Source organism: Phalaenopsis equestris, unplaced genomic scaffold (assembly GCF_001263595.1).
Source record: "Phalaenopsis equestris unplaced genomic scaffold, ASM126359v1 Scaffold000840, whole genome shotgun sequence".
NCBI classification, from domain to species: domain Eukaryota; kingdom Viridiplantae; phylum Streptophyta; class Magnoliopsida; order Asparagales; family Orchidaceae; genus Phalaenopsis; species Phalaenopsis equestris.
Window position 1 is genome coordinate 4,389,471 of NW_018165280.1, and position 10,604 is coordinate 4,400,074.

Genomic DNA, 10,604 nt, shown 5'->3' on the forward strand with positions numbered 1-10,604 from the left:
ATATATATATATATATATATACATACATATATAATTTTATTTTCTATATGACTCACATGACACCTTAAAAGAAATGAAAACTCAATTTCTCATCTACTTGGCCCAAAGGATGTGAATTTCTCTAGTTGTGCACCGTTTCTTGTATGTTGTATCTACATCTTCTCCAAGTTAGAAGAACATGGTTTTGACTAGAGGAGGAAGGTGAGAATAATATATTAATGTGCTCATGTTAATAAATAGCTTCATATAATAATCAAGATTGAACTTTTAATTTCCAAGAACTTGATGGAATTTCTTATGTATTGTATCCATCTTTATAGAGTGTATTCTACTGCTGATGTGTAAATATATGCGGCAAAAAGTTGGTTGCTTACCTATGCTTTTGATGCGCGGCGGAAAGTTCGCTGCAGTAAAGTTATACATTTAGTGACTTAGTGTTGGACCGAAACTCAACACACACTAAGATAATTAAAGAGAAACAACAGAAGGAGATACCCCAATTTTTATCTTAAAAATCCTAGAAAAGGGAAAAGAAATACGGTGCCTAGTCTAGTTGAAAATATCTATTTCGAATGATGAGTGCACATGTCCAGTCTTCTCCTAAATTAGAGAAGATGGAGTTACAAATATGATCATTGTAAATATGCAACAGAGGTTCGTCCATAATAATTGTAGTCTAGTTGTAATGAATGTAGATCTTGATGATAGTATGCTGGAGATTGATATGGAGGTTGCTATTCTCCGTGAATGTTGAAGATTGTGGCCATAACACCAGCTTGTTGCATATATATTGGTTGAAAGCCATGATAATAGTAGGTTATGTGGGTTGTGGATAGTTGATTCAAAATTATTGGTTAGCCACGGAGACCGTAGAGCCACACAAAATGCTGTTGGTCACATGGATCATACTTGTGAGCTGCGATGGCGTCTGTATACTGCAGGGCTGGATTCGAGATTTACACAAGATATGAACCATGTAAGTCGTAGTTGGTCTTGTTGGTCATAGTGGTGAGCTGTTACGATGTTTGTAGATCGTGAGGTTCAAAGTTAAGAGCTGCATTGGTTGTGAAACACATAAGTCGTAGTGATTAGATAAGCCGTAGTAGTAAGTTGTGAAGACGCCCAGTGTAAACACACTTAAAAATAGTGTAATTGCATTGCCTTCTTTGTATGAGCGACGTAATTACGCCAAACCTGGGCATGGCTACATTGGTTTTGGCGCAACTACACCATGATTTGGCATGATCACGTCCCTTCTCTGACCACGAAGGCTATGGTTACATCTGCTTTTGGTGTGGTCATGTCATCAAAGCCTCTCAACTTGCAAAGAAATTTCCTTGATGAACTTGCACATTGGCTATAAGAGTAGATGTTAGGGCACATCTTGTGACATCTTTGGGCTATTGCAGGTTAGGGTTTGAATAGGAATTTGGAGAGCTTCAGAGTTCCTTTAGGTTTCTTCTTGCATCAAAATAGTCACTTATTAGAAAAAATTTACCTTGGGCATTGTTTGATGCCGGTATCTCAAGGATAGTCTCATTGTCCTTGAGACCCCCTTCATTTCAGATTTGTATGTCGAGAGGATCCTGCTCCACGTTGGTGACCGCTAGGAGAAATCACCTCTTGGAATGCTCTAAATTTCTTTGAAGCATAATAATCTCCCCACCAGCTAGAAATTTGACAGATACATGATAAGTCAAAGCTATCGCTCGATAACTATTTAACAGTGAATGACCAAAAATGGTGTTGTATGTTAGCAGTGATTTAATTACTAAGACAACTTCTGTACTGTTGAGCTGCTTATTATGCTCGTCCCAGGAAACACATAGTTCAATGATGCCTAGGGCTACTTTTCGCTCGCCAGAGCCAAATAGTAGATCAGCTGGTACAAACAACTTGTCAGTTTTTAGATCAATCTTATTGAACACCATCTTGAATAGGATGTTGACAGAACTACCGATGTCGATAAGAATACTACCCACCTGGTAGTTGTTAGTAAGCGTAGTAATGATGATATCGTCATTATATAAGTTTCCTACTGTCGACAAATCTGCATTGGTGAAGAAGGTGGGTGGATGATTGCATTTTTGGGTGGAGATTATGAAACATACCTCCCCCGATCGGAACCTTTTCAAGCTAGCCCGACGGGATGATTCTTCACCTCCTCCAAAAAAGTTGAGAATATCCCAGCGATGTGTATGGAATTCACTTGAACAGATTCATCTGACGCCTTCTCTATCGGTGTCTTTCCTTGTTGCTGAGTATTAGCTCCCACAATAACAAACTCCTTCAACTTTATGACGTGAATCAAGCCTTCACTAGAATTTAAAGATACTGGCATTGCTTTGTGTCATGACCGCAATCCTGATGATACTGGCAATATTTGTTGGGATTCCGAAGGGAAGCTCAAGTTCTCATTAGGAAATCCCTCTTGAAATACTCCTTGTTCTGGATAGGTTCCACTAGTTCAACCAATAAGACTCTAAAGGTGTCTTTGCTTGCATCTCGTGATAAATGTGTAGCAGCTCATAGGATTGAGCCGTTCTCTGGTCAGAATATCAAGTCTAACCTCCCTGGTCATTATTTTTACTACCTCTCTAGCTGTCTTGAGGGGGGTCAATCGTTCTTATAATGAGTATGATTGAACTAACATAGAATACTCTTCGCCTTTCATCTTTCACCTTGGGCAGCCATTTTCTTCAAGCATCGGTCGGGTGTCTCTGTCTTCAGCTTAGAGGAGCCAGTAACATACTCCTCGACAATGATGTAATTATAAGTGCAAACCATCATATTTGAAACGAGTTGCCTCGCGTCAAGGTCATAACAAATAAATTATTACTTAAGATCTATTTGGAATGAACCTTATTTATTTATTTTTCTTCAATTTTCATAAACACAGAGTCACTAATATCATCAAATTATATAATAAAATACCCAAAATTTACTTAGATCAATATATAACAAAAAAAAGAACATAAATAACAATCATGGTTTAATCTTTCTATCATAAAAACTAAATATCATCATGACTATCAGAAATATAAATCTAGATACTAACATACATAAAATCAAGCTCTCATCAGTAACACAAAAGTCCCGATTCAGCCTGAGCTTTCCCCCTTTCCTAAAACGACGCATGTGAGTAAAGTAGGGGTGAGCAACCACAGGTCAATAGACTACCCAAAATCTACTGCAGTGTGAAATATTAAAAAAAAAACACAATGGACATGTATTCATAGAAAGTAAATCGAACATGATGGAATATAATGTATAGTATCCATCATAGTGCTAGTATGTGAAATTGTAACTGCAATAGGCATGCATTAAGTAACAATATAAGTGACATAAGATCACAAGTGCAAGAAAAAAACATAAAATAACATGAATATAAAACTTTATTTCCTTATTTAAATTATTTTAATAGCTTTCTTTTGCCTTTTCATGCCTCCACTTGTTTATATTTCTCCTATGTCACTTGTATCTCTACTTCCACTTATACCTCCATTACAACCACCTACAACTCCTGCCATTTTCACAACATGAGTAGGCACAAATAACAATTTAATGTGCTTAGAAACTAATCTACACATGTCAACAAACGCCACCAAAATCTAACTTTCTCTCTGTAGAAATCCTCTTCCTCTCTCTCTAAAGCCACGGTTTTGGAAAATAGAAAAATGTGAAGCTTCTGGATGGATGCAAGGAAAAGCACTTATATGATATAAATATAACTTTTATAATAAAATTAAAAAGAATATAATGATGATTATATAACTTATTATATTTAATAAATTTAAACTTTATATAAATCTCTATATATCATGAAATATAGAACTCTAAAAATTATGTAAAAATAATTAATAAATCAAAGAACACGTCTAGAGTATAATGTTGAAAATGGTTTGCAAAATGAATACCAGATGTTCCAAAAAGCCCACTTGTATAGAGATGCATCAAATCCTTAATAAAGACAAATCTAACAAGAAACCTTTTATTTTTTTACTTATGATGCCCATAAAAATAGATAAAAATATGCTCAAAATATAATCAAGTGTGTTCTACAATCCGGTGAAGATGTTTTATAAATTGGGTATGAAACAAAACTACTAAAAATCTATGAATAAATTGAGCATAAAAATAATTTCTAAAAACTTAAAAAAATCAATAAACGTAAAATAAAGATATAAGGATTACCGGATCCAAAATTAGGTCTCAATAGGTGCATTGATATTGTATAGTTGTAGTTACTATAGTAATTGTTAGTCATTTGCAATAGTTCGGCCAGAGACTTGGGCTTACACAAACCTAAATCAAACTTGAAGCGAGCTCCTCTCACTCCTTCAATCGGCATGGTTTGTACAATTATCGGTTGCAAATCCTACACTCTAGCACTTCTTTCTAGAAGCAGGTAATGTAAGAATGAAGACTTTCATTATCTCTCTGCTAGCTACAACTGGGCTAGTGATTTATTCTTTGGCTTTTGGAGGTTGATGAAGTGGGCCACAAACATTTTCTTGAACTCAGCAAAAGAAGAGATTGCTCTCACCGGCATGTTGTTGAACCACCCGAGGGCTGATTTCTTTAGTGTGGTTAGGAACAACCGACACTTCATAGCGTCGTTATTCGTCAACATTTTGAACGATGACTCAAAAGCAACTACATGATCGGTTGGCTTATTCTTGCCCTTATAAGAATCCAAGTGAAGTGGTCAAACTTAGTCGATGTATCGACTCCCTGAATTTGTTGAGAGAATAGACCATCGGGAAATGGAATTTGAGGTGCTTCCACATGTGTCGATCGATTCCTTTCCATCAATGTAGATCCAATATTATCATCATATTATGAATTTTCTCGCTCTTTAGTTATTGGGGCTACCCTTCTACCGCTAGGGGGCGATAGTTCTTCTCGGGGTTGAACTTTCTGTGGAACTCTACTTCTAGAGGTCGCGGCTAATCACACCCTCGAGTAATTGCCTCTTGGAGGGCATCAAACCAACCAACCATCTAGTTGCACAACTTCTTAATTTGTTGTTGCACAAATTCTTGTGTACACTTCATTAGCATAGTGTCTCTTCGGCTAGTTTCTCTTTCTTGCAGCACTCTACTCTGTCTGGAGCATATCCAAGCTCACCGCACCACCTTTAGGATGATGAGTCCCAAGTTGTCCTTGTGTAGACACACCTCGAGGATTAGAGTGTAGACACAAGGGAGAGGAAATAGAGACAGAAAGACAGAGTGTAGACTTGAGAAGATGAGTGTTTGTTTCTTTATGCATAAAATGTTCCCTATTTATAATAATAATGAGGTTGAATTTGCAGTAACATTATTATCCTTACTCCATTATAAGTTAAAGGATGTATCAGGTCTTTTTTGTAATAAGTGAGCAATTAATCTAATCACCTCTCCGGTACATATAAATGAACGTACGTGATTATCATGAATAGTCCTGACTATTAAATATTATACTTGACAGTTAACATAACTGACTTTTGTCTTTAGTTCACAACTGCCCTAAGCCTTCGTTAATTCTATTGGCAGGTTGGATTCAATCGACCACCTATATTTGATGGATCTACCTGTCGGCTGAGCTAATGTGCTGAGTTAGCCTGTCATTTCATACAATTGGATTCGCTCTACGATCCTCAATATGGAATTCCGATCGAAAGCATGAGTGCTCATCCCTCTGACCGCTCGATCCCTCTGACATTCGTGGTGACTGTATACAACACAAAGGTTTATGAACCCAAAGTGTTATAAGTATAAACACGAAAGTTTTGGTGTTAGATAAATACAAGAATTTTGTGGTATGTATATAAATTTCTCTAAAATTTACTAAATCGCAAAATGGTCGACTCTTATCGTGCCAAATATCTTCATGTATAATATTCATTTAAATTCAACCTTGCCTAATAATTAAAATTCTATATTTAACCCTAATGCACGTCCAATGGTATATATATTATCAAATAAATTTTGCTTTTTAGACATGGCGTCTAGGTTGAGGTGATCAAATTGACTTTCAATTAGGAAAATTCCAAAAATAAATAATATTTTACCCAATTATAATATAATTCATTTTATTTTATAATTGTCTAAAATTAGCCGTATGCCGCACTTGATCTTTAGCCAATCTTAGTTCTATGTTTATAAATAATACATATAAATAAACAATTAATAAAATCAACTATAATAATAAAAGTAAGTATGCAATACAAATATGTTACATTTCTCGTTGTGCTCCCTTCACAATATGTCATATTCAACAAAATCTCTGATTATCAATATTAATGATATATTCACATATATATTTTTATAGAGATATCATAAATGAGCAAAGAGTCACCCCACAAGACTTTTTTTATGTTTATGAGAGCTATAAATAAACATCTACTATAATCTTAACTATTAAGACAATTTAATAAACATCATCAACAAATTTTCTACATCAAATATTTGATCCGAGCCAAATCAAGTCCCGAACAAACCAGTAAACCACTTTTGGAAGCATTTTGAGTATATTTGGAAGGTCAAACGGATGTCGAATCTACTGAGCTTTTGGTCGAATTGAGTATCTCGAAAAAGGTGAATTCAATGAGTCCAATATCGCACAATTCCAGCACCGTTAAGATACTCAAATATCCTTTAAATGCCGCCCGATCAAGAAAATCTCACCGAGTCATCCGATTAGAGTGGTTCATATTTTCTTATTAATTACAACCGGTCATTATAAATAGAAAGCCACCCTTCTCATGAGAAAAGATGGGTTTGAATCCTGAGAAAAAAACTTGAAGCTTGCAAAAGGAGCTGAAGTCCATCATCACTTTTGTAGTCGTCCACAACCACCAACCACCATATACTACTATTTGTTGGCATCGTCGATCACCATTGGTCGCCACCCATTCCAAAGTTCTTCCACTCACCGATTTTATAACTCAGAAGATTGTGTAACCATTTTTTCGTCTGTGGGACAAGAAACTATACTTATAATATATAGTTTATAGTGGATCTCTTTAACTGAGCCATGTCACGTGATTTTTCCCTCAATGAGTTCCACGCAAGAACTTCCAGAGTCTCTACTTGTTATTTTTTTTAATCTGAGTGTGTTGAATTCTCATGCAACGCTAAGATGATAATCTGTTGTTCTACGGTTACAAATTTTATAGCATGCATCAGTTTAGCGCCATCTGTGTGAGGCGAAGTCCCATTCGACACTGTCTTCAACTCTAAGATGTCGGGCCCCTACTTTGTTTTTCAATGATATACATCATCCAACTGGCAAAGGAACCTCCTTTGCATCTTGAAGATTATCTCTGAAGCATTCTTCAAAGTCTGCAGTTTCGAAAGGTCATTCATGTCAACGTCATGGACAAGATTGTAGTGGGGTAGTCTTCTCGCATCATATTCAGACACAAAGTCTTTCACAACTTTCTCCGAACTAGGGGCAACCTTCACTGCAGTCTCGAAATGTCGTTTACGTTAACGTCCCAAGCATGAATGTGGTAGGGTATTATTCCACATTTAATTCAGACAAGTCTTTGAGAACCGCTCCTAGACTGGGGCAATCTTCATCACAATTCGCGAATAATGCTTTCTCAGTGTCCCCCATTATCTTGGAGTTCTACCTCAACAATATAAGAAAATCTCTTCAATATTTAATAAATGGGTTGTTTTATAAGCTCATGTGGAAAACACACTTTTCGGGGGAACAATAAATTCAAAAGTAGTAACTAGCAAGTTGTCAAACATCATTCTTGAGTATGGTTGCAACCATATTTTAAAGAAAAACTATGGTATCTTGTGAACTATGCTCTTACACCTTATTCTGGGCTTGATCAATTCCAAGGGGACTCAATTTGACCTCTTCCATCACAGACTACATTCGCCAAGCAGAATCTTTGACAAACAGTCTCAAATAGGTAAAAAGTTCTTAGTGGATTTCCTTCAACCTCTTTTATAATAGATTACGGTCTCCAAACAGAAGCTTCAACAAATAACCTCAAATAGGTCAACCATCATTAGTGGATGATTTTTTTCCATCACAGGTTAATGTTAGTGAGCAGATGCTTTGACTATACAATCTACAACAAGTTTCACATCCTCAATGAATTCTCTTTTTGACTCTGCTTTGACATAGGTTAACATTGTCGGGCATCTCTAGCTATACAACCTTGGATATGTCTTACATTTTTTGTGAATTACAATTGACTTCTTCCACTACAAGTTATGATCATTGAGTGGGCACGTTCTAACAAAACAACTTAGAAAAACTCAAATATACTTAACAGCACCCCAAAAGTGGGGACAAAAGTATCTCAGAAGAGAGACAATGAAACTTAAAAGGAAAGGCAAAAGCAACCTCAGATGCAACATTAGAATTTTTATTGCATCAAACATGTTAATAACATATTGACTAAAACATTTTTACCATGTTCAAATGCTACATCAGGTGATTTAAATGCTATAAAGATCAAAACGCACTAGTACAAAGGCTACAAGAGTTTGGTCATCTTCAAATGGTAACAGGTCACCTCCTCAAAATTTTAGTACTTTTGCTGATCTTAAAGGGGATAAGATTCTCCATATATCACAGCTACAGAAACACAAAAATCTCTCCCAAAAAGTGCAGTGGAAAAACTTCAATATTTCTTCATCACCTTGACAAGAATCTTTCTTGAAAAGCTCAACAACAATATGTGAATCTCTCCCAGAATGTGCAACAGAAACAAAAAAATCTCCCTAGGAAACCATGAAGGGAAAACTTCAGGTTTTCTTTATCTCCTCTAAAATGTGTGAGAGCCACAGAAGAATCACCACCAGAATGTGCAAAAACAACAAGAAATAAGATCCCGGGTTACCTTCCAAGCAGAGACGTGAACAACTTTTCTCATCTCAACAACAAGAAAGAAGATCTCTGGTCACCTGCTGCGTAGGGATGGAGACAACTTTCTTTATCTCAGTAAAGAGAAAGAAGATTATGAATCACATGCTGGGCAGAGGCGGGGACAACCTTCTTCATCTCGACAACGAGAAAGAAGATCCTGGGTCACCTGCTGGGCAGAGACGAGGACAACTTTTTTCATCACTGCAACACAAAAGAAAATCCTGAAGGTTCTACTGGGTAGGGTTTGGAATAACATTTAGGAAGAATTTCTCCTGCTTCTTTAAGACAATATCAAAACAAGAAAAAAAAATTCAGATTACCCGTTGGGCATGAATGAGATTCCACTTTTACACTCTTCTTCTTATATATTCATAGGCTCAAAGAGTAGCACTTACAAAAAAAAATTTCATTTTTCAATTGGCCTTCCACATTCTACTATATATATATATATATATATATATATATATATATATATAAAATTCTTTTAAGAAAGAAATGTTCAAACTTTGATTAAGGGTCATCCAACGAGATGGACCTAATAGTACCAAAATTTATCCAATCCGAGCTAAATCAAGCCTTGATCAAGCCATTAAATCACTTTTGAAAGTTTTTTTTTTAGTATATTTGGATGGTCAAATAGATGTCGAATCTAGTGAGCTTATGGTCGAATCGAGTGCCTCGACAAGACAAATCCAACGAGCTTAAGAACGCTCAATTTTGACATCATTAGGACACTCAAATGTCTATTAAATATTGTTGATTGAGGAAATCTCCTCGAACCATCCAATCAGAATGGTTCATATTTGCTTATTAATTGCAACTGAAACTCTATAAATAGATCTCCTCCCCTCTCATGAGAAAAGAAGAGTTTGAAGCTTGAGAAAGAGCTTGAAGCTTGGAGAATGAGCTGAAGTTTAGAATCACTCCTACAGTCGTCGACAGTCGCCAACCACCATCGACTGTCGGTTGTCGGTTGTCATCGATCACCATCGGTCGTCGTCAATTCCAATATACAAGCTCATGCACGTACTAAATTTGTAGCTAGGAAGATTGTGTAACCATTTCCCGCCTGTGGGACAAGGGACATTATTTGTAATCTATAGTTTATAGTGGATCTCTTCAATTGGGCCAAATCCCATGGTTTTGTCCTTCACGTGTTTTCCACGTAAAAACTATTGATGTCTCTACTAATTATTTTTCTTTCATCTGAGTGTGTGTTAGACTCTCTTAAAACGCTAAGAAGACAATACTACTCTACTATCATGAATTTTCTAGCATGCACCATAATCATATAATTAGAAGTCAAAGACGTTTAGAATAGATTATATAGGTTAACAAATACTAACATTATTAAGAGAATATTTATTATTATATAGTAATTAATCATTGATGCTTGTCAGAAGATTTGCAACTGTAGAGTAATTATTTAACGTCTTAGTGTTAGATGCAAGCACACACTCTGGTAATTAAAGTGAAAGGAAAAGATATATTATTTTTTACATAGAAAACCCTGGGAGAGGTTGGGGAAAAAACATTATGCCTAACCTACTTGAAATAATCCACCATGTAATGATGTGTACATAGGCCCACTTTTCTCCTGAGTTAGAGAAGATGCAGTTATAAATTTGATGTACAATGGTATTTCAACAATAATAGTCGTAATGGGTCGTGAAGCTCACATTCGATGGTTATGAAGGCAGTAGTTTGTTGTGAATGTTATAGAC